This window comes from Triturus cristatus, chromosome 7, assembly GCF_964204655.1.
Source record: "Triturus cristatus chromosome 7, aTriCri1.1, whole genome shotgun sequence".
In the NCBI taxonomy this organism is placed as follows: domain Eukaryota; kingdom Metazoa; phylum Chordata; class Amphibia; order Caudata; family Salamandridae; genus Triturus; species Triturus cristatus.
The window spans coordinates 55,454,382-55,478,609 of record NC_140590.1 but is presented as its reverse complement, the minus strand read 5'-3'; the positions used below and the strand labels follow the sequence as shown (position 1 = coordinate 55,478,609).

At 44.4% G+C, this 24,228-nt stretch overlaps 1 protein-coding gene across 7 annotated transcripts in view; it reads left to right on the top strand.

The window, feature by feature from the left end:
- ARHGEF1 (Rho guanine nucleotide exchange factor 1) overlaps positions 1 to 24,228 on the top strand; it is an 891,302-nt gene that overhangs the window by 122,529 nt on the left and 744,545 nt on the right. For 4 of the 7 annotated variants that reach the window (XM_085615605.1, XM_085615601.1, XM_085615603.1 and 1 more), the window contains exon 1: positions 4,937 to 5,071. The exons of the other annotated variants lie outside the window; for them this stretch is intronic. The gene's annotated coding sequence lies outside the window, so the exon portion shown is untranslated. Of the gene's footprint in view, positions 1 to 4,936; positions 5,072 to 24,228 lie in introns of those variants that run through there. 7 annotated transcript variants of the gene reach the window in all.

Sequence of the window (24,228 nt, the reverse complement as noted above, 5' to 3'; positions counted from 1 at the left end):
CTTATTGCAACAAACTGCGACTATTGCATTCAAGAGTCAATTGCCTTTTACAAAGTTTTTATCTAAAGCATCTCATTCTGAGAAAGTATATTTTGATACCTATTGTTGGTTCTAAAATAAAACAACCATATATTTTTATATACAAACCATTGGCCTAGAGTTCAGTTCTTGAGTGTGTGAGACCATTTGCTGACTGAGTGTGTACAACAAATGCTTTACACTGTCCTCTGATACTGCCTTACTGCTCGACCAAGCTACCACTTTAGAGAGTAAGGTTATATCTAACTTAGCCTCTGCCAAACCTCTGGGGACTGTGCACTCTATACACACTGTACCTATTTGGGAACAGTATATATAGAGCCACTTTCCTACAGGCTGAAATCCATGCACATGAGCAAGGATTTGCGCTGTTCGGTGGATATGGCGCAATTAGCATTGCCAAGGAGGCAGATTGCCCTTTGAGTCCATTCCGCCAAGATATCCGGATCCACGGGGGCCCCTGATTCTTTGGCCATGAGGGCCATTTCCAAGATTTTTGCCAACGGACCCGCAACATCCAAGAGCTTGTCTTGGCACACGTGCCAAGTGCGGTCTATCCCCTTCTTAGGATATTTGGCAAACTTTTTCAAAAAGGTAAGAAGACTCACGTCGATTTCCGGGGTTTCAGCCACTTTGTCGGGAAGATCGGGTCGAGGGCACTCCGAACGTAGCCTATTACGTACTTCTTTGTCAAACCCCCTGCGAAGGTTATCGTGCAAATAATCCGTGATCTCAGGGGCCGGAACCCAGTCAGAAGAACGGGGATGCACAATGTCACCTGGATTAAAGGTGAACGGGGTATTGGACGGTGGAGTGTCCGAACCCAAAGAGGCATCTGTTTTGGCCTTCTTTCTAGGAGGGGTTTCCTCATCAGTAGTGTCAGTGTTGGTATCCGTGGTATCATCATCAACATACACTTTTCGCTTACACTTTGCCTTTCCTCCAGCGGAATAAGTGTGATCCCCTGGACCCCTCTGTGGTAAAGAACCCAAAGCGCTTGCGTGGGGCCACTTCTTCTCCTTTGCTCTGGCAGTCTCTTAAGTAGTATCAAGTTTGGATTTAGATTTTCCAAACCCATGGTGTTTAGCAAACCTTTCAAGCTTCCGCGTGATGGGTTTTAATGCAGCCGCCAAAGCTTGTTGCACAGTATTTGGAACTGTGCTCTCCAATGCCTTGTTAACAGAGTGCTGGACGGAGGCGTCCAGCGCATCAACAATAGAATCTTCAAGGACAGTCTCCTGTCCATCATAATATACCTCCTCATCATCCTCATATCTCACCCAATCATCCATGTTATTAATATGGGGTGAGTAGTAAAAACAATATAAAGATTAGAATATCAATGGAGGAGGAAAGGGGGGGCTAGCCCACTTGCACACAATCTGCTAAAAAGTCTTTAGAGTATCAAGCCCCCTCAGCAGTGCTGTAATAAAGTTCTTGCAGTCTTAACAGGCGTAAGAGCCAATATTGCAATACTTGGAGTGTGTGCCCACTCCACAAGGCGATTGTTCTTACTGCCAATCAGGCGTCAGTCAGCTCACGAAGAGACTCCGCAGGTAAGCGGTAAATATTCAAAAAACGGACCAGTCACGACGTGCGCAGCCCAATGCCGGCTCAAATAAAACCCAAAAGGAGCCCAATTGGGCTGCGCACGTCGGACCCTTGAAACGCGGGCTCCGAGGTTGTCGGGCGATAAGGGAAGCCCCAGACAACAGTGCTAAAAGCGCGCGACCAATGCGGCCGAAAGTCTGTGAAAAATGGAAAGATACTCCCGCTCCCGTAGGAGCTTCAAATTGAAACAATGTAGCAGAGCTACCGATGCGGTCAGAGACCCAAGCACTCATGCAACGCGCATTCAGAGCAAACCATGAAACAATGTTACCACATGACTTCTAAACATTCATAAATAATGCATTATATGCACAATATGAATAGTAAGAGAACAACATTCAAAAACGGCCATAGCGCAAGTCATAAAAATGCAAGTAGATATAAAGTAATGAGAGCACTTATCTCTGCTGTGAGCAGCAAAGAAAGAGGATCATGGGACTGTATTGGTGGCTCTTATTGGGGCTGATGGGACGTAATTGGTGCAAGAGCACCATGGGAAATTTAGTTTTTGTTATTGAATGAACGTTTTTCAATTGGCTGCTGTGTTGTCAGTAAAAGAAAGAGTAAGCATAATACGATGCCTCCGGTCCTGACATAGAATCCCATCGAACAATCCTAACATACAAATAAATTACAGTGGAATGAAAAATACCGGCATGGCTTAGGAATTTCCGCACAAAGTGACATAGAGAATAGATAGTATAAGTCTACATAGGTGGAAAGTGGATGTTGAACAAACCTGGGTACGGTCAAATTTGTTTGTAAATTGAATAAAATTCCAATTAATTAGAAATGTGATGTAATTGCACTTACGTTTTCACATATTATTTTTCGTATTTTCTTAAATCTGTACCCTCTATTGGGACAGTAAATGAATACACACTTTGGACAATTAGCAGTCTAGTTGTTTGCTTTTGCCAGTGGGCCGCTCCTAACAGGGTAGGGCCAGGAACCATTCTCTTGACCCCATCCCTAGTGCCATTGCCATTGACTTCTATATTCATTCTCTTTCCTATTGGACCACTCTGGTTAACTTCTCCCTCTGTCAAGGCTCCCTTCCTGTTTCCTTCAAAACTGGGCAGGTAACCCCTCTGCTTAAAAAACCCACCACTGATGCGAACGACCTCAACAACTTCCGCCCCATCACTAACCTACCTTTTCTTGCGAAAATCACAGAAAGATGTGTAGCGAAACAACTCGCTCGTCATATCAAGGACAATGATCTTCTTGACAATTTCCAGTCCGGCTTCATTCAAAACTGCAGTACTGAAACAGCCCTGCTACAAGTGATTGATGACGCGCTGTGGATACTCGATTCGGGGGAGTCTTGTCTTCTAATTCTCCTTGACCTTTCTGCAGCCTTTGACACTGTCAATTACAACACTCTCCTTAACACTCTTCAACAGAGAATGGGCATGGAGGGCACTGTGCTTAAATGGTTTGCTTCCTTCCTCTCTGATAGATCCCAAATTATTAAAATAGCGAACAGTCTTTCATCTCCTTTGGCGGTAGGTCAAGGTGTTCCTCAAGGCTCTATACTTGCACCCACATTGTTCAATCTCTATTTAGAACCACTGGGAAATCTCCTCAGTAAATCCGGGATCCACTATCATCTCTATGTGGACGACATTCAAATCTACCTTAAAGTGGCCTCCACTTACGATCTCTCCATCCTAAGCTCTACTCTCGACTCCATTCAAAACTGTATGTTAACTCATCAACTGATTCTGAATCCCTCCAAAACTGAATTCCTCCTCCTCTCCTCCGCACTTTCTCCTCCCCCGGTTCAATCATGGATGGATCAGATGAATCTACTTAACAATAAACCCATCATTGTCGACAGCGCAAAATCCCTTGGTGTCATACTCAACAAAAAACTCAATCTACTCTCCCACATCAATTCCATTGCAAAGTCTGCTCGATACCAACTGCGCCTTCTTTGGGGGATTTGTCGCTTCTTCCCGGAGCAAGACCTTAAAACCCTGGTCCAATCGCTGGTTTCTTTCCAGACTGGACTACTGCAATTCTCTTCTTACTGGCCTCCCCAAATCCCACCTGTCCCCCCTTCAATCTGTTCTCCATTCAGCAGCTCGTTTCATATGTGGGGCCAAAAGAAGCGACCACATCACACCCATTTTATCCACCCTCTGTTGGCTTCCCATCGAGGCAAGATCTATCTACAAGACTGCCTGTATCACCCAGAAAGCCTTGCACTCCTCCTCTCCTCGCTACCTGGCGAATAAACTGAAACTCTCTGGAGGCTCTAGACCATCACGTAATGCAGAAAATGTATTGCTTGAACTTCCCACTTTCAAGAAGGAAAGATCGATAGCCCAATCCTTTTCAGGCAACGAGGTGAGAATCTGGAACTCACTTCCGCCTCAGCTCCAGACCACCACCTCTTCCCAGGCCTTCAAAACTGACCTCAAAGCTCTCCTCCTTCAAAGACACTTCCAAATTTAATTTCACGCCCTCTCTATTATCTGAAGGAAGTCCTTCCACTATAGGAAATTTTGTTCTCCATGACTATAGAAGTGCCTTCCCCGTGTGTACTTGTGGTTTGAGTGTCTGCCATTTATTGCAGTATTATACTTCTACTTGTATTTTGTACTCTTTTGTAACATGCACACGTCACTTTTGATACATGCGCAATTGTCACCATTGCCTCATGTAACGTAAACGTTTGTTCTTGAGTTTTAAGTGTCTGCCATTTATTGCAGTATTATACCTCTACTTGTACTTTGTACGCTTTTGTAACATGCACACATGTCACTTTTTAGGTCTCGCCTGACCCAGCGCATGCGCTGGTCTGGCGGGACTTATTGAGAGGGCTCCAAAAAGTGCTGCCAGGCCAGCCTAGAGCTACAGTGCATGTGCGGCGCGCCGCGCTTTACCGCGATTACTTTCACTTTCGCGGCCCCACGGCCGCTTTGCTGTTTGATCGTTATCGCAATCGCGAGGTCCCAAAGGCGAGACCTATTGGCTATGCCAATGCTTGTTCCTCTTGTAACGTATCGTTTGCTACCTCTTGTATTTTATTTGCTCTTGATACATCCACAATTATCACTATTGCCTCATGTAACGTAAGGTTTGCTTTTGTAACATGCTCACTTGTAATTTTCTCCTCATGTATCATTACTGTTCCTATTGTGAAGCGCTCTGACACCGTCGGGTAAAGTCCGCGCTATAAACGCATAAAATAAAAAATAAATAAAGGAAGACAGTAGAGTTCAGCGTGGGCTAGAGAAGCCTCGCCTAGGCTGGAGCGTCACCTTGCCCCGGTGCATCCTGGGGGAGAGGCGGAGCGCCGGCGGGGATTGGCCGCGCCCCGAGCTCTGGTGCCTGGTTGTGACCGGCTCCGATTCTTCCTGTCCCGGCTGTGTCCGAGCTCAGTTCCGGGGATGCGAGCGGGCCCCGTCAGGTGAGAGACTGCGGGGGATGGGAAGGGGCGGGTCCTGCCCGGCTGTGAGACTTGTGATGAGGCGGGAGGGAGTGGCCCCGACTTGGGACCTGTATGCCCCGACTTGGGACCTGTATGCCCCAGTCCGTTAATGTCTGCTCCTGAACATGTCTCCCCCCCTCTGTGCACACATTTATGACCTACGGAAAACAACTTCCTTCTTTGACTTAGCACCCTTTACAAACCCTCTGCAACGGCCTTGCCTAACTCGCCCTTTGAAAACTTCAGTTAGTAACCCCCTTGCCCCAACACACACACACACCACCGTATACTTTTTCCTCTGTACCGCCCCTCGACACCAGCTTTAGGCTCTTTAGTTATGGCCACTCCATATTAAAATGCCCCTCCCCCGTTATTAGCTTTATACTTTTTCTGGACCACCCCACCCAAAAAATATATATATAAGACACTGACCCCACACCCGTTCCCCCCTTTAAACATCCCTGCTGCAGCTGTATGCCCCATCTCATGTCCGTCCTTATATCCACCGTTATCAGCTTATCTGTATAACCTCCTACTGTGTATCTAAACGTATCCCCTAGAACCACTACCAATTTTTCTGCAATATACTCCCTATTATCTGTATACGCCCTGTACTCTTGCATAGCGTACTATTTTATGTCCCCTCTATATATTTCCCCTTTGAGTAACCCCTGCTACTACGCTCTTTAATTAGCCCCCCCCACGCGTCTTCTTGCCTCATTATGCAACCCCTCGTTTTATAGACCCCCTTTATGCATACTTGCCCATACTACTTTTAGTCACACCTCTTTTACGAACCCCACTTTTTTTATACACAAACCCCTTAAAACCGTCTTCATGCATTCCATTTCAGTGTAATTACTCAAGCTGGTGGACCCAGCAATGCCCAACTAACCGTTCAAACAGGTCCGGTGCCCTGTTTGTATCCTCGTCTCTTAAGATGTTGGCACATCTAGCCTGTCCACTGTCGCACTCCCTTGGACATCCATTTCCCTGGCTACGGGTGGGTATGGTCGGGTCTGGGCACTACTTACCTGGCCCTCACTCTACTCCATTGAAACATAAATATATGCCTTTGGGAAGTGTCACCAACTGGCACTGGGCGTACAGAAGCCAGCAGTGCCTGCCTTTGGCCACCTGAACCTCAGATAATCTGTGATTGGGTATGGGAACTGATAATAGGCACCAGAAGCCTGGGAGCTTCTCCTAACAGGCACGTGAAGCTGGACAGACAAACGGGGACTGTTTGCATGGGCAAGTAAAAACTCGTAATACTTACTACTTTGCATGTGAAATAGAAATATCTATGACTGGACTTGTGGAGACGTGTAGCAGCGGTAAAATTATAATTTTAGCTTGTGAAAGTGGGAATGTCCGTACAGGGGCTACAGAGACTGGGAATATATGCTTTATTTAAGGAATGTGCATAACCCCAGTCACTCTGTAAGGGTCTATTTTGTTTGTTATTGTCCCAGTGTTTTTTTTTTTATATCATACCAATGTTGTGTGTGTGTGAACTTCAGCTTATTCTTTCAAAATCGTATCACGTGATTTGTCACAATTCAATTGCCCTGTGTGCTTTGCGCCATCAGCAAATTTTCTCCTAAAACTTCTAAACGGGAAACCCTTTCCTGTATGGAGACTTGAAATCCTATGACCTGTTAGATATTATTATTGACTTGTGTATTCTTTCGAATTTGTTACATATTTCCCGTAACATTGAGGGCTGACAACTTAAGAGGTAGGGTACGCACTGTTATTAAAACGGCTAGTTTGTGTTTGAGGAATGTGACTGGACATTTGCGCTCTTACTGCCAGAATATCAAATGACCGTAATCAGCTTAATATTGCGCTGGAGTGGGCCAGGCAGGGAGGTCCCTTTGCTATCAGTCAGACATTATTAGCACTGTCCATTGATTTGGGCAGTTCAGTGAACATTACGATTGTATAATACATACATTGTTAGCTTTTGTTATTTTTTTTCGCATTGTACAGTGCCAACCCCATTGTAGCACACTTATTTTTTTTATATAGATGCTTTTTCATGCTGATTAGGGAATTCTAGTATTCAGTCTGGGGGAATCATTGTTTGATAGTATCTGTTGATATTGGGGGTGGTTTTAAGGATTATGACAGTATTTTTTTTTCCCCAAACGCTTTTGTGTCAGTTTGAAAGTAAAGCAATCGTGATCTACAAAGCTCTTCGCGGTGTTTTATGTGTATTGCTTGGTATGCCAAAGGGCTTTATAGTTTCCTTTTGTTTTTTTGGGATATAATAAGGTTTAGCGATTGCCATTTGTACTGCCAGAGAACAGTTCTAGTTATAAAAGTATCACAGGGTAGGTTGGTATTCTATGATGCCGAGTTCTGTTTATGGTAATAGTGTGTTTTTGGGGTTTATTGGTGGTATGTGCCAATGCCATTTTTTGGCTGCCAACGTCTTTGAAGTTTTATGCATGGCAGTGATAGACTTATGTCTGGCATGTGCTGTTTGATTATGCCAGTTTATAGATGCGGTTGGAACAATGGTATTTTTATGTTATGGTTTGCTGTGGCAGCCTGTTGAATGACTGATGAAAGCCCAAATATTGGTTATTAGAGCTGTTTGCTTTATATTTAATTTTATTTATAGTTTGTAGAGCGCAACAGTTACTCAAAGGCATCCAGGCGCTATTTTGAATGTGGGTTGTGTTTCGGATGGTGAGATGTTGTCATTTGACCACCTGCAACACTTTCCAATGACTAGTTGGCTAGAATTAAACTATGGGTGTCTGATTTTGGGTATCTGTTGGTGCCTGGGAAACAGCCCATCAACTATAGAAGTGTGGATGGTCCGAGGCTTTGTCGATCCCGACGACAACAAAACATAACTGATGTTCCTCATTGCCCAGTGATGTCCAAGCCCCGTTCTGCGGTCATCCTGCACTTTGTTTAATACAAGCCATCATGGCGAAGACCTGGGAGTGCCTCTCATTTTATACATTAACATGAAAACCGCCGCACTTTCACCCCCAGAAGGGGTACCCTGGCGCCGACTGAAATAACTCATGTTTATTCAACTCCATGGTGTCGTTTTATCGACCTCGGAAGGATGAACGGCTGAGTGGACTCACCAGGATTTGAATCTGTGACCATGCAGTTGAACACCGATTCCTGCAGTGGGTGCATTAGTTCACAGCCACCAGATCCAACATTACATTCGAAGCCCTGATTGGACCATTGGCCAGCTCCTCGCATCGGTTTGTCTGATGCCTGGGTCCCCTCACCCCCTCCCTGAAGACACATTTCTGATAGTGGCTACACCGATAACTTGTGTCTTGACTGTGAAAGCGCTCTCTTTGTGTTTTAAAATGCCATATGTTCCGACTCCTTATTTTGTAAGAACCTTGGCTGACAATGTTGATTTACTTCCTTGCCTATTAGCCTGTAAGAAAGTTCTCATACCTGAGCATTAAACGATTATGTATGTGTGTGTTACTGTGGGAAGCCAACGGAGCACTATACAGGGTCACAGGCGAAGACAGAGTCAACGTGTGATTTGGATGGCTAGCTCGTTTCCACGAGCGGAAGTTGACTCTTACTGCATTGCGATTTAATCTTCTTAAAGCGGTGTGTCTTCAGCTTTTTCCTAGACGGGAGAAGGGGTTGGGAAGTGCTTATGGATACGGGTATGTTCCAGATCCTGAGTACTTACATGGAGAAGCCGTGTTTTTCCCTTTTATATTGTCATATTTCTCCAGACCCTTGTTATGGTGTGCTGCAGCATGCAGGATGCCCGTCAGACAGGCATTATTGATTCTCAGAGGCTGTGGAGCAGGGCATTGCAATTGTTCAGATGCGAGTACTAGGATTTGAACGGAAGTTCTGAAGTTGCATTTTGAGAGGTATGGTTTCACTTTCTTTAGTAGAGGGAGCTGGTTCCCGGCTGTCTTGGTTTTCTTGCCATTATGTTCCTTGAGGCTAAGGCTGAGATTGGGGTCCCGCGTGAATCCAGCTGACTTGGGTAAATATTAGGGTTTAAATGTATCTAGGTTCATGGCGTTGAATCAGGTTTGGCGTAGTTCTCACTTTTGTCAATGGTGAACAATGGGAATTGTGCCTTGATGGGGTTGAGTTTCAGGCAACTTCCGGACATCCAGGACTGGCCGAGGTGCAAACAGCGTTTGAAGCATTGGATGGGGCAGACTAGACTTAAACATATGGTTGCCTTGTATGAAACTAAAGTCGGGGTGCCTCGGAAGATCTTGTATCTCAGCAGCTGGACACCAGTGGATGGCGCTTCTGAGTTCATGGACCAAGCCTTAATTAATACCCATGCAGTTGAGACCTTTACCAAGGCAAATCCCAGGGGGCTCAGTAAGAATGAAGCTGCACCTGTTGTAAGCATAGGACGGTAGCGTTTAGCCAGCACGAGGCCAGAGGCGATTCAGTTTACGAGTTTCCTCTATGCAAGTCCCAGCGACCCCTCAACCTCGACACGATTCTACTTGGATAATTTCTACAGCTCTGTCTCCACCGCGGCGATCTTTTCCAGTCTCGCGCCTCTTCCATCTCACACCCCAGCCCTCCTAACCCACCGCCCCTTCCACCCTCCTTTCTCCGATGGGATCTCGTGTCTTTATCTTGGCAGGCTGCCCCACATTCACCTCTGATTCAAGGAGCTCCTCCCCCTCGTTTGTTTTGACTGCACTTTCAGCTTTCAAGTGTTGTGTGTGACACCGCTGCTAGCACAGAGCTGGGTGAGGTATGGGCATACAGCACAAGGCATGCAGCTTTATATGGAGACGTTGGTGTCCTCATGAGCAGGGTGGTCGTGCTGCGCGCAGTGGTAATGCTGCAGTGAGGAAGGTGGTGCTGTGTGAAGCAACAGTTTTTTAGTCATTGCGGTGGGTTATGCTGGGTGCAACAGTAATGCTGCGCTGAGCACATCCCAGTGAGGAGCAGTAATGCTGTTTTGAGAAGAGTGGATAGTGCTGTGTGCAACAGTTCTTGTACAGGGGCTATATTGTAGAGCTGGGAGTGCAGCGCCGCGAGCATTGCTCAGGTCTTTCGTAAGTACGGTGTGTAGTGCCATGTTGAGCCTTCATGCTGTAGTGCCCACGGTACATGCTGATGTGCAGCACAGTCGGTGAACATTGCAATGCCGGACGAGAGTCTCCCATATTATCAAGCGGTATGCTTTCTGGAGGGAGCCTTTTTGGGCAAACAGAAATCATGATGATAGTCAAATGAAGTTTGATCCAAGTCCATTACTGCCAAGGAGGTCTGTGATGAGAGGGCACAGCATGCAGCTTGCCCAAACAAGATTTTGTAGTTCACTGCACACACTATAACAAAGTACGGTTCAAAGCCGGAGGGTCTAAGGGAAAATTTAAAGACCGCACAGGGTTTGTTCCCCAAAGTCAAGATAAACAACCATACAAAACCCTGAGGTCTATCAAGTGCTAAGAAAGTGTGGATACCACTACATCAAAATAATCAAAACCTAAAATTGAAACACAACCAATAGCTAAACCCAATAGATATGTCTTTGGGCATTTCCCTTTATAGGACGAAATCCCTCACTCACCAAAGGTGACATGCTTAATCATTTGGGATTCTCTGGGAGGAGAATCCCAAATGATGAAGCATTGTCTAGAGGCGAAGTCCATGCACACAAGCGGCCCACACTAGGATTGTATTGTATAACAATTTTATCAACAACTTAGCAAACATAACACTGCACCCAGGGCTTTAACTGGAGTGGGTGTCTGTGGGGATGTGACCACCAGCACTTTATTTTTGGGAGCCTCGAAACTGGTCTTTATAGGGCTCTACTTTCCGACCTCACAACCGTAATCCATTTTTTGTTTTATTGCACTGCAGTGACACTGTGAGAGCATGCACATTGCTCACTACTTAGAAGTGCTGACATCATGCCAAGTGACTCGCATTGTAGGAGAAGGGAAATCCTTTAAAGAGAGCCATTTTCTCTCAGTATTTCCCTTCTCTTTTTGCAACGCACCAGCAACATCATCGTGGGGTGATTAGCAGACAGACCACCAGGCACGCAACGCCCATTGCCCCGGACTCTCTGACACAGCTTCCCAGGCGCGCACACAGAACCGCACCCGAGTACTTCACTGGTCTTCAAAACATCATTTTTTTGTAAAGGAGACTGTTCTTTTTCACCCCTTTTTACAACCCCTACACGCCCACTCTGCCTATTGCTGAAAGAATTAGGCTCCCCCGAAATTTCCCTCTGGTTGTGCCTCTGCAAACGACCGCAACAAGGCAACTCCATCACAAACCTGCTTTCACCTTACACACGGTCTTGTTTTAGTGCTACGAAAACACACACTTTGCCTGCCTCACTAAGTTCTCACACCCCCTCTTTAATATGAACATAAAAGCTTTCCAATTACTTTTATATTCCTATACTGTACTTCACATGGAAATATAGAACTCAGGGTTCTCACCACCCCAAATTAGCTCTCTGGTATACTTTCTCAAATATAAGAAGTACAGGTATTCAGAATCTCAGTCATGGCCACTTTAAAACAATGTACCTATAAACAAATCGACAAAACGTTATGTTTCTAAATCAACGTATTACACTTAAAAGCTCCTTTACATTTCTTTTGCTAGATGTACCTTTGTTTAAAACACCACCAGAGAAGGGTGTTGAGGTATGCTCCACAAAGAGTAACTCAAAGCTTTGTTATTCTTTATTAAAAAATCTGCGTGTCAATGCCTTTCGCAAGCCTTTTCAACGCCTTAAGAGGGTAGCTGGATGAGTATAATACGTCGTATGTAAGATCGGGGGCGGACGATGCACGGAAATAAGAACGTATAGTTGAATAAAGAGCGAGTGGATGCATGGCCAGATGCATCAATGGATAGGTACATAGATCAATGTATCAATGTATGGATGGATGAATGAATGCAAAGACCAGTACTTACGATAGATGGGTGGCCTGATAAATGCTTAGGCTTGATTCTGGGACAGATATATCTGCATATATAGGCATATCGCTGCATGAATGGCACAATGCTTACTATAGGCGAGTGTGCTCATTGATGCTTAAGATAAGCGGACGAACAGATGTATGTGTGTGTGTGTGTATGTGTATGTGTATATATATATATATATATATATATATATATATATATATGTGTAGGAATATGTGCATCAATTAAAAGATGGTTGAATGCTGCAGTGCTTAGGATGCATGGATACTGCGCTTTAATTGGGCCGGGTCTGGGGACCGGCACTTATTTTCAGGCAGCCTCCAAACGACTCTCTACCAGGTACTATTTTCGGCCCTCTCAAAGATAGTCAATTTTTTTTTATTATTACACTGCAGTGACAGCGTGCACATCGATGTACGCATGCTTATTTTTCTCACTACTGAGAACTGGAGACATCACGCTAGGTTACCCACGTTGTAGAAGAAAGTGAAATCCTTTAAACAATGTTTTTTCCGAACCTACGATAATTGGAGAGGATTTTCTAAAGCACACAATGATACTTATCTTGATTTAGACCACACCCCAACTTGCATAGCCCACACCCCTTTAAGAGCTTTGCCCCCCCCACCTTTAGAGCACCCCCACTTTTTTTCTCCCACTTAGAACCCTAGCTACACCATAGTAACAAACAAACAGTGTAACCTTCCATTAAAATCTACAATGGCACCAAGTTTCATAATTTTCCATCAACGCTATCAGCCTTCTACCACAGTACAAGAGTGTCTATCAGCACGAAGATGTCTTATCAAAAGAAATGTTGTGTAATTTCTGTACCTGTCTGCTGGAACACTCATCACCAAAACGTATAAAAAATGGGAATTTGCCAGAAAAACATATACCATAAACCGATTCATAAATGGGCACACTGCCACTGCACCACCCTCTTCCCCATCCTTCCTTAACTTCACAAAATTAAAGAAAGAGCCACACCAAACCTAGTAAACGCACTATACCAATACAAGAACTTAATTTCAGCAACCATCTACCGGAACGCTCATGAGCAAAGTGTATTAAAACATACAAATTTGCGGGTAAAACATATACCATGCCATAGAGCACTTTATAAGTGCTCCCAGTAGTACTACATCACATTCAGTAGCTCGACATCTGCACGTTACTAAATTCTGTGTTTTAATCAGAAACATACCCACCTCCCCCACCCTTCCTTAACCGTACGAAATCAAACAGAAACCCCCACCATTCCTAGCAGCTCCACTATACCCATACACAGGCTTAATTTTAACAGGTGTGTGCCGGAACACTTATCAACAAAAAGTATTCAAACATGCAAATTCGCAGGAAAAAATTAACAATACCATAGCACGGTTAATAAATAGGCCCACTCAAACTACATTACCTTTACTAACTACACATGCCCACGTTACAAATGTCCGTCTTATAATCAGCAACATACGCACATCCCCACCCATACCCATGCTTAACCTTACGAAATCAAACAACGAGCCCCTGCACTCCCGTTACCGCCACTATAGCCATAGATGGACTTAATGTCAACAGATGTCTGCTGGAACGCTCATCAGCAAAAGCTATTAAAACGTACAATTTTGCAACTCAAACATACACCATACCATAAGACGGTTTATAAATAGTCACAGTACCACTACACCACCTCAACACCCGCCCTTGCTTACCTTTACGCAATAAAAAGAAAGAGCCCAAGCAAACGTAGAAGCGCCACTATAGCCATACACAGCCTTAGCTTCAACAGATGTCTCCTGAAAAGCTCATTAGCAAACCGTATTAAAACATGCAAATTTGCCGGTAAAACATATACCATGCCATAGGGCGCTTTATAAGTACTCCCAGTGGTACTAGATCACCTTTAGTAGCTCGACATCTGCACGTTACTATATTCTGTGTTTCAATCAGCAACATAACCACCTCCCCCACACCCACCCTTGCTTAACTGTACGAAATCAAACAGAAACCCCCACCATTCCCAGTAGCGCCACTATACCCATATACGACATTAATTTTAACAGGTGTCTGCCGGAACACTTATCAGCAAAAAGTATTCAAACATGCAAATTGGCGGGTAAAACATAAACCATCCCATAGCACGGTTTATAAATGGGCCCAGTCGAACTACACCACCTTTACTAGCTAGACATCTATATGTTACGAAAGTCGTTTAAACACTCTGTAGAGTGTATAGCAGGGCATGGAGAGAGTAAACAAAGTTCTAATTTCCAAACTTTTGATATACAGTACCTTTACTGTATCTATATTAAAGATATTAAATGGAATGAATAAATTGACAAGTGTCTCAAAAGGGATAGTGAAGCTCACCATCAGTAAAACACGAACCACTTCAACACCTACATATATCCGCCACAGCCTGACAAATAGTATCACTTATAATCACATGTAGTTCTCGGTCAACAAAGTCATACAGAAAATATACCGCACAATTTAATTTATTTTTTATCTCACACATTTATAAAACATCTCTTCTAAAGAAGCACTCCCCAACTACTTCTATTCCATAAGAACAGACAATAATTAATACGTTTACTACCATATATTTTAGTATATCTACCTTATTATTATTCACTAGTCGGAAACTACAAAAACTATTCACTATACCCAAATGCAAACCAGAAACCATATTCATATTTATCTCAACTTAGGATCACATGATTCAAACTATGCGTACATCTAAAAGGAACGTATCACTTTTCCTATCTCCATCTCCATGTAATCTCCAAACACTGTACACGGCCCCACTGTACAACAACCTACCCTGACTTACATTCAGGACTACTTCTCACTGTCAAAAATAAGACCACAACCTGCCCACCTAACATTTATGCATTTCGTTTTATCGCTTTTAACTTAATAACACATACATATCCTACCACCCCCCACCCCACTATTTCCACAAAAAGTATCAGTTGCAAACGTGCAACATTTTCTTTATCTCCCCAAATACATTACAAACTCAAATTAACGCTGTACCTCATTTTCAAAACTATATAGTCCTATAAAGATGACAAGCTACACTTCTTCTCTGTGAAAAATTCCTAAACATATATAAAATACTTATATAACAGCTCAAATTTTATGCATATTTCACAACCAATATCAAACAGCACACTTTACTAACACTATATTACTTTGAAATAAAAAATACTTTCAAAATTAACATCACCTCAAATACTTAATCAATACTATAAAACACATAACACACCTTGTTCATTTCTAACTCACCTTTGTAGTTGTTATCCAGATTTCAAATGACACGCATACAATTCTCTCTTTTTCACATAGTACATGTAAAGCTCTGACTTCATCAAGAATGAAACCAGGAATGGCACAATTTCTCTGTCGCTCCACACATAAATGCATGTAAAGAACAAATCAGAATACTTCATTCCTTCAACGACAGGCCAAAACTTACCTCCATTGGTTAATTTTGAATTTTCCTTCTGAAAAGCTACTTATTATTCCGCGCCACATACAGGTCGCAAGTTCAACCTATTTTATCACCACACTTTCTGGAACGTTCTATGACACCTGCAGGTTAAAAGTTCATCATTTTTTTAAATTTAACCTAACGATATACTTTTGCTACATTTTATCGAACATTTAACGGCACGTGCACGTTAAAAGTTCAGAATAGGGGTCAGTAGTTCACCAGATTTATTCCTAACTCCAGCAGCACCTCACCTTACGCCCCTAGCGCCATCAGACCCGTAGGAGTCGCTGCTTTCCATTTTCCAAATACCAAATTCATTTCATACACGCAAATTTCTTTGCACCATACACAAGTTACAATGTTCGAAACAAAAGTTCCTCCAAGTAGCTATAACTACATGCTGACACTTCTTGCACAGATGTGGCACAGCAGCCAGCGCACGTTACTTCACAGCATATGACACACAGTTTGGACTCACGCTTTCATCCCCAAGTCTGGCAGCAATTCAGCTTAGCAGCATGAGACTCTACACACTACCGCACATATTTTCTGTACCTCAGAACTTTCAGACCAGTACGGGTCAGTAGTTCGTCCTAGTAGTTATAAACACATGCTGACACTACTTCCACAGCTGTACTGCAGCAGCGACGGCACATGACTTCACAGCATAAAACACACAATTTAGACTCGCGCTCTAATCCCAGAGTCCTGCACCACCTCACCAGCATCACACTCTAGGCGATACCTCACTTAATTTTTGTAGCCTAGCACTTTCACACCAGTAGGTATGATTAGTTCACTTCGCACCCACTCTATAGCACACCCTAAACACCCCACAGAGGTTACTCCTACTTCCCATTTTTTCCGCCCTTTTTTCCCCTTACCCACTTCAATGAAATAACAAAATGGCCGCCAACACTTCCTCCTTCCATGAGACTCTAGACAATACCTCACATGTTTTCCGTACCCAGGACTTTCACACTACTATGGGTCAGTAGTTCATCCTAGTAGGTATAAACGCATGCTGACACTACTTCCACAACTGTACTGCAGCGGCCAGGGCACATGACTTCACAGCATAAGACACACAGTGTGGGCTCAAGCTTTAATCTCCGAGTCGCGCACAAGGTCACCTTAGAAACATCACACACTAGCCAATACCTCACTTAATTTTCGTAGCCTAGAACTTTCACACCGGTAGGTATGATTAGTTCACTTCGCACCCCCTCTATAGCACACCCTAAACACCCCACAAAGGTTACAGTGCTCCTACCCTCTCCCACATTTTTCGACCTTTTTCCCCCTTACTCGCTTCAACGGAATCACAAAATGGCGGCCAACACTTCCTAGTTGCAAACGCTCGCAGCGCTCACAGCCAATCCGCCACCAGATAATCACAAGGACGAAAAGGCAGATCCAGGGTCAGTGCAAAGTTGGTTTATTGGAAAACTCCAGCACCTCCGCCATTACGCGTTTCAGCCTCCAACGAGGCCTTGATCACATGGCGCCAAAGTTATTGCAAATAGAATGTTGCCATTTTCCTATAGTAGCGAGGTCCTAACTATACCTATATATAAAAATGTGTTGAATCGTCCTCAGATATTGTCACGCTCTGCAAAATTGACGAGGCAAACCCAATGGATGGTACTTGTATTTTATTGAGTGCCCAACACCGCCGCCATGACTCGTTTCAGCCCACGTGGGGCCTTGATCACATGACATGACATGAGTGAGGAAGTTCTAAAATATTTAAAGTGCAAATCAGTGACGTACTTCCCAGCAAATAGTAAACATGGAAAACATACTATACAGATGTCATCAGTAGTATGGGTCATGAGAAGTTCAGATGTCTGTAAAATACATTGAAACTTGATAACCATTTGACTTCTTATGTTAAATTATCACACAAGTTAATCAGCATATTTAAATAAATATTATAAAAACCACCTACATATTTAAATAAATATATAAATGAATATGGTTAAAATAAATTCACAATATCATGCTGTTTTTTTAAATCGCTCATGACAAATGGAAATTGCATTGAAACAACATAGTTAAATGGCAGCTTGTTAAAGGATTTCATATTTTTTAATAAAACATTCTAAAAAACCTTTTATCTTCTGAGTGAGCAGCATTTAAATGTCTATGTTAGGTCTATTGGACTTCCACTATTATCATCATACTCTAGTGGAGGATTGTGCCCAAGGGGGCCTACGAATATCTTGCCCATTTAGATCCAATTGACCTGTGCAAATTGCAAATGGGAGAACAAAAAGTTATTGATTAAATAAAGTGCAAACCTAGTGCAAAATTTAGCAATTCAGAAATAACAAAAATAAATGGTTAAAAACTAATTACAGGGAGTTTGGAGACAGTAGGTATGTACTATTATGTCATATTGATCTAGTGGAGATAGGTGAAAAAATCCTCACTTGTATTAAGTCCGTTTGGTACTTTACAGTCCATAAGTATTATATGCCTTGTCTCGAGTTTGCGTAATTGTGACTCCCGGTACCCACCCCTTCTCTGTGGTGGGACCGTGTCAATCACAAAGTATTTCAGACCTGCTGAATTTTTATCATGCAGTTCTTCAAAATGTCTTGCCACAGGGTATGCGGTATCTCCGTTGGTAATGGCCCGTATGTGCTGGAGTATCCTCTTGTGGACCTGAAGCTTAGTGCTGCCCACATAGCGCAGGCCACAAGGACACTCCAGCACATATACCGTGTACTCCGTTTTGCAGGTCAACTTACTTTGTATAGTAGTGGGATTATTGCTTAATGGAGTCATGTACTCAGTCTTCCTTACCCCAAACCTGCAGGCTTTACAGGCAGAGCACTTAAGAAACCCCTTGCTGCTGTTAAGCCATGAACTATTGGTCCTAACCTCTGGGCTGCTGGAAACTAAATGATTGCTCAATGATTTGGCCTTCCTATATGTAATACTAGGAGAGTGGGGCATGTGTTGTCCCAAAACAGGATCACTGGCAATCAAAGCCCAATTGCTATTCACAATTTTGCGAATGCTTTGGTGTTGTTTGTTATAGGTTAAGATTAGCCGGGTTTCATTCTGTTCTGTTTCCTTCTTTTTCAATGTACCTGCCAATACCAGAGACCTACCAGGTTCATTAGCTTTGCCTATTGCCTTATCCACCAATTCAGGCAGATAGCCTCTTCTCAGTAGCCTATCCCTATATTCATTTTGAGCTTCAGCACAGTCCTGATCATTGCTACAGATTCTTCTAATATGGAGCATTTCTCCATATGGTATGCTTCTGATCAGGTGTGCGGGATGGTGGCTAGAGGCATGCAATTATCTTGAATAAAAATTTCAACATCAAGGAAACAACTTGTGCTGTTACTGTTCTCACTAGTAAACCCCAAATTCAAATCATTTTTGTTCATATTGTCAATAAACTGCAAGGCATAACTTTTAGTTCCTTTACAAATAATCAGAAGGTCATCTATAAACCTGAACCATTTCACCACATTGTTGGACATAATGTCAGGGTATGTGGGCATGAGGACCTGTTCCTCCCAGTACCCCATGTGTTTAGACAGACGTAACTGGGGGAAAAACAAGCCCCCATAGCCACACCCCTGACCTGCTGGAACACCTGGTTGGAGATTAAGAAAGTAATTTTCCAGACACTTTCTGATCATGCACAAGAGCATTTTGTTATGTTCATGAAGGTTAATAGGTCTCATACTGAGGTAATATTCAATTGCTCTCAGTCCATCCCTATGATGGATACTGGTATAGAGGGAAGATGCATCCAATGAAATTAGAAGATAATCTGTTTGCCATTGTATTCCCTGCAATTTCTGTAATAAATCACCTGTATCCAGAATGAACGAAGAAAGTCTTTTGACATGCTCCTGCAGAAAAAAGTCTACATATTTACTAGTATTCTCCATAATGGAATTGCAGGCCGAGATAATGGGCCGTCCAGGTGGCCTTTTGGTGTCTTTATGAATCTTGGGGATGAAATAAATGATGGGCATCACAGGATGATAATTTTTCAAGTATTTGTATTCATCCATGGAGATAAGACCCATACTTCCCCATGCCATTAAGTTGGTATATATCAGGTTCCAAGCCAGCTTGGCCTCCGCCATTGTAGATCTTTTGTAGCAGTTCCTGTCATTTAACTGGCCGAGGGCCTCTTCATGTACATTTCTCTTGGCCACAGTACAACATTCCCGCCTTTGTCGGACTGGCGTATGACCACATTAATGTTCTTTTGTAATTTTTAAACAACTGATAGTATGCAAAATCAAGATATTGGCGTTTTTTATTGTCCTTTAAACCCCTTCAGATGTAATAACCTAAGATCTTGTGCGACCTTCTCGTGGAACATATCGATGTTATCTTTCAACATTAATGGGCAGAACGTAGATTTAGGTTTGAATGTTGTAGCAATTGTTCCCACCCTGTTTCCTAGATCCAAGATATATATAGTTACAGAGTACAATATACAATGACTTGTTGCCGCAACATATGACTTTGATGCTTTAAGGCCAAATCACCGAAAGCTCTCTCATTCCAGGGGTGCACCTACAAGGTTTAATTGTGCTTTTTGTTACAACAGAACGCATTGCTGCCGTTTCAATATTGATATCAATCTGTGTGTTTCAGTCGCTCATGGTATAATGACTTGTAAATTTCCAAGTACTTGAGAGATTTTCACACTTTACTCCTGCATCCTCTCTGCAAGTATGTTTTCTCTGAAGATCCACCTTTCCTATAGAAGCACAACTCCAAGATTTCGAATCTGAATGTAGAAACATTTTGTTAAATCGGTTTTAGGCCTTCCATCATACAGCAATGGAGTTTATTTTAAGAGAGACGAAATGGTGCTTGCTTTCTGCACCCAGGTACTGTGTTAAAATTAGTGATCTTGTTCCCAGATGTTTTAGAGTCCTCAAAACAGGTTGGCATTCGAAGTCCATAATTTTTTGTCTTTTTACAATGCTAATTGTTCTTTTTTGTTCTTTACTTTTCGTCGTGATGAAATGTTTATTATCATGAGTAATATGCTAGGAAGTGCTCGATTAATGCGTATATTGTGTGCTGCAAAGTATTTTCTGTATTTGTTCACTCAAATGACTGTGTTAAATGATAATTGGTTGAGTGAAGTAACCAGTGAGGCACTTTTATCATGAAGTGAGCACAAAAGTAATATTTGGTGTTCCATTCTAGTTAGTGTGAGTTTTCTTCAAATACAACCCTACTTAATAAGCAGAAAGAATAGGACCTGTTGGCCCGTCTCTTCCGATCTCTTTGTGGTGTTGATTTGTGTGTTACTGCACAGCGTACAGTTGTATGACTGCACGCTTCCTAACAATGAATACACATATTTGAGCTAAATGTAGATGTTACATGCTGAGGGAGGGCTTTTGTAGTTTGTGTACATTGCGTGTATAGGGAGCAGGGATGATGGGTTGTAGATCTCTCTTGTTGGCCGCCGGTTTTTCTGCAACATGTAGCAATACAAACTTCCATTTCCTCCTTTCGACATCAGTGCTGACACACTCCTGTGGCTAGGTCGGCGCTCTAGTCCTTTATTACAGCTCTGTGAAATTCAGACAAGTGGCATGTCATATGGGTTAATCATGGTTGGTTGTGTCTGTAGTAAGGTTTGGGTCCACTTCTGTAAATGGCTGTCCTTGGTGTCGCCTCACCTGCTAGGACCCACCCACTCGAGAACATGCTCAGTTGCTTTAAGACCTAATAAGTGTGCACTCACACTTTATTTCTGCGACCCCATGCCGACACCACTTCAAACGTTTGTGTAAATTTGTGTTCATTTGCCCTAGGAAAGGTGATGGGGGGGGGGGGGGGGTGGCCCTCTCCAGATAAGGTCGAACTGGAATTTATTACGTAGCATACTGTACTATTTTTAGGTTGAAGGTGTGGCGTCGAGGTGTCCTACTGACATATCAACACAGGGGCAAAACTATCTTATGTATGCCGTTTGTAAAGGGATCTGTGTATAAAAGCCATTTGTTGTACCTTTCTCATGCTTAGTGTGGATTATATAATCTCCCTTGAGATGCAGATGTTTTCACTGTGCTCGTTAAAGTGGTGTTGTGTGTTTTGCTGTCACACTCTGGCCTCTTTTGAAAAGTGTGCCGTTTATGCAAAAAGACCTGGCCCCTTGGTGTTTCCTAGAGGGAGGAGAACCTCCCCCTCCCCTCCTCTCAATAAAGAAGTGAAATGAACCCTTACAATAACATGGTTGCCTGTTCTTGAGTTGCTCCAACTTGTCGGTCAGAGGGAGATGAATTAATGTAAGGGTGGACGCAAGTGACTTCTGGAGCGCTGAAACTGCCTTTCAGACCTTCAGCCTGCTGGGGGTTTGCCCGGTTGCTCTGACGGCTAGTCCGGCAGTTGTCGAAACAGCGACAACAGTGCCGTCCTAAGACTGACGTGAAACACTATGAACTGGGCTTTTCTGATTTCTTTCTTTGGTCACTGGCTAAATTATATTATCCATCTAGTTGGATTGTCTAGAACCGTGTACACTTTTTCATAGTGCTCAACAACACTAATATTTTCATATAAGTCACCTGAATACAAATTCTGTCCTTTTTAAAAAGAGATTCTCTCTTTCCTTTGGTGTTACGTAAGACTTCTAATATTTATATTTACCTTACTGGTTGAGGAGAAGAACTAAAATGATTTAATTGAACCTTGGGACCCAGAGTTTCTTACACTGTTCTGATGGAGGACACGTCGATCTGTGCTTCTCGGGCTGGTCTTTGCATCTAGCATCTTTGAGGAAATTCTTTCCTTTCACGTCCCTTTAGTGAGAGTGGTCGTACCTTGATGGTAAGGTAGGTGGCTTAGCTCTGGATTCAAAGGCATGCATGACCTGGGCAGCCAGCAACCGGAACCAAAAGACAGAGAAAATTGCAGCCTGCGAACATCGCCCATCCACTAGTCACTAATGCAGCAATGTGGCCTCTCTGACAGGACCCCCTTTAAGCGGAGGTCCCACTAGGTAGAGGTAAATGGCCTATCTCATCGTCAGCCTGTCCGCACCACCATCTGTGTCACTAGATGGAGTACCTGCTGTGTGTGCGCCAAGGGTCCAGAGTGGTAGCACACATGGCTCATGGTTTTAATTTAACCACAGTGAAGCAATGCCCCACCCCTCATGGCTGCTTTCACTGGTTGCGGGGCCAGTGAGTCTTCATGCATTGGCCTTCGCAGCCACTCTGGCCCGGCAGATGCAGAATGTGAGGTGTGGATGCAGAATGTGAGGCGGTCTGCAGGCTGAGACGCACCGTGAGGCGGTCTGCAGGCTGAGACGCTCCGTGAGGCTGTCTGCGGGCTGAGACGCTCCGTGAGGCTGTCTGCGGGCTGAGACGCTCCGTGAGGCTGTCTGCGGGCTGAGACGCTCCGTGAGGCTGTCTGCGGGCTGAGACGCTCCGTGAGGCTGTCTGCGGGCTGAGACGCTCCGTGAGGCTGTCTGCGGGCTGAGACGCACCGTGAGGCTGTCTGCGGGCTGAGACGCACCTTGAGGCTGTCTGCGGGCTGAGACGCTCCGTGAGGCTGCCTGCGGACCAGGAGGCTGCCTGCGGGCCGAGGCGGACCAGGAGGCGGACCATGAGGCTGCCTGCGGGCCGAGGCGGACCATGAGGCTGCCTGCGGGCCAGGAGGCTGCCGGCGGGCCAGGAGGTTGCCGGCGGGCCAGGAGGCTGCCGGCGGGCCATGAGGCAGACCAGGAGGCTGCCTGCGGGCCGAGGCGGACCAGGAGGCGGACCATGAGGCTGCCTGCGGGCCGAGACGGACCAGGAGGCTGTCTGCGGGCTGAGATGGGAGACAGACGACGACTCCAGGTCTGGCGTGAGACTGTACCGGCACTCTGCTGAGGCATGTAGCAGGAGTACTATTTATCTGCTACTTCCATCCACTGAAACTTGTTAACCTACGTACTGCTCGCAGCCCCACCACTTCGAGGAGCTATACTAAAGCCTACTTAGAGCTGTGAACGTACACTCGACCTCTTTGCAGCTTTTCCAGTGACCTGCTACCACTGCTGGGTGTTTTACACAAAACCTCCCCTCAGCTGGAAGAGCCCTGGTATGCGGTGCTCCTGGTTTGGACCAAGCTCACACTGTAGTCCGTCTTCGGTGCCCCACGGAAGAAGCGCTTGGGTGGGAGCCAGGCCCCGGCATGTCCACCCCTCCTCCTCGGTGGTTGGCTCCATGCCTGGGGTTGAGCACGGGAGCTGCGGCAGCACACTGCGTAAATTCACAGTTGGATTAGATAGAGTGCGAGGCCTGCTGCTGCTTGGATAGACAGGCCTTCCCTTCCTTGTTATTAAAGGCCTCGCTGCCTCCGCCGCCCCGGGCTGGGGGCTGGGCCTTCGCATGCAGCAGGCTTCCGTGTTATTAAAGGCCTCGCTGCCTCCCTGCCTCCCTGTGTTTATCTGCAGCGTGGGGACGTTTTCTCTCATTTCCCAGTGTATATTTAGCTCCCCCTCCCCCATGGCAGGCCTGCGGAATGCGCCTTTCCTGCCTGTTTGTTTCGAGCTGCTGTTCAGACTGTGTTCATGGCCTTGGCAGCCAGACCCTGCCCCCCATCTATAGGGGCTTTGACCGTGAATGAATAGTAGGTACCCCTGCCTGCCTGACAGGACTTCTTTCTCAACGAAATGGAACTTAAGCCAAGA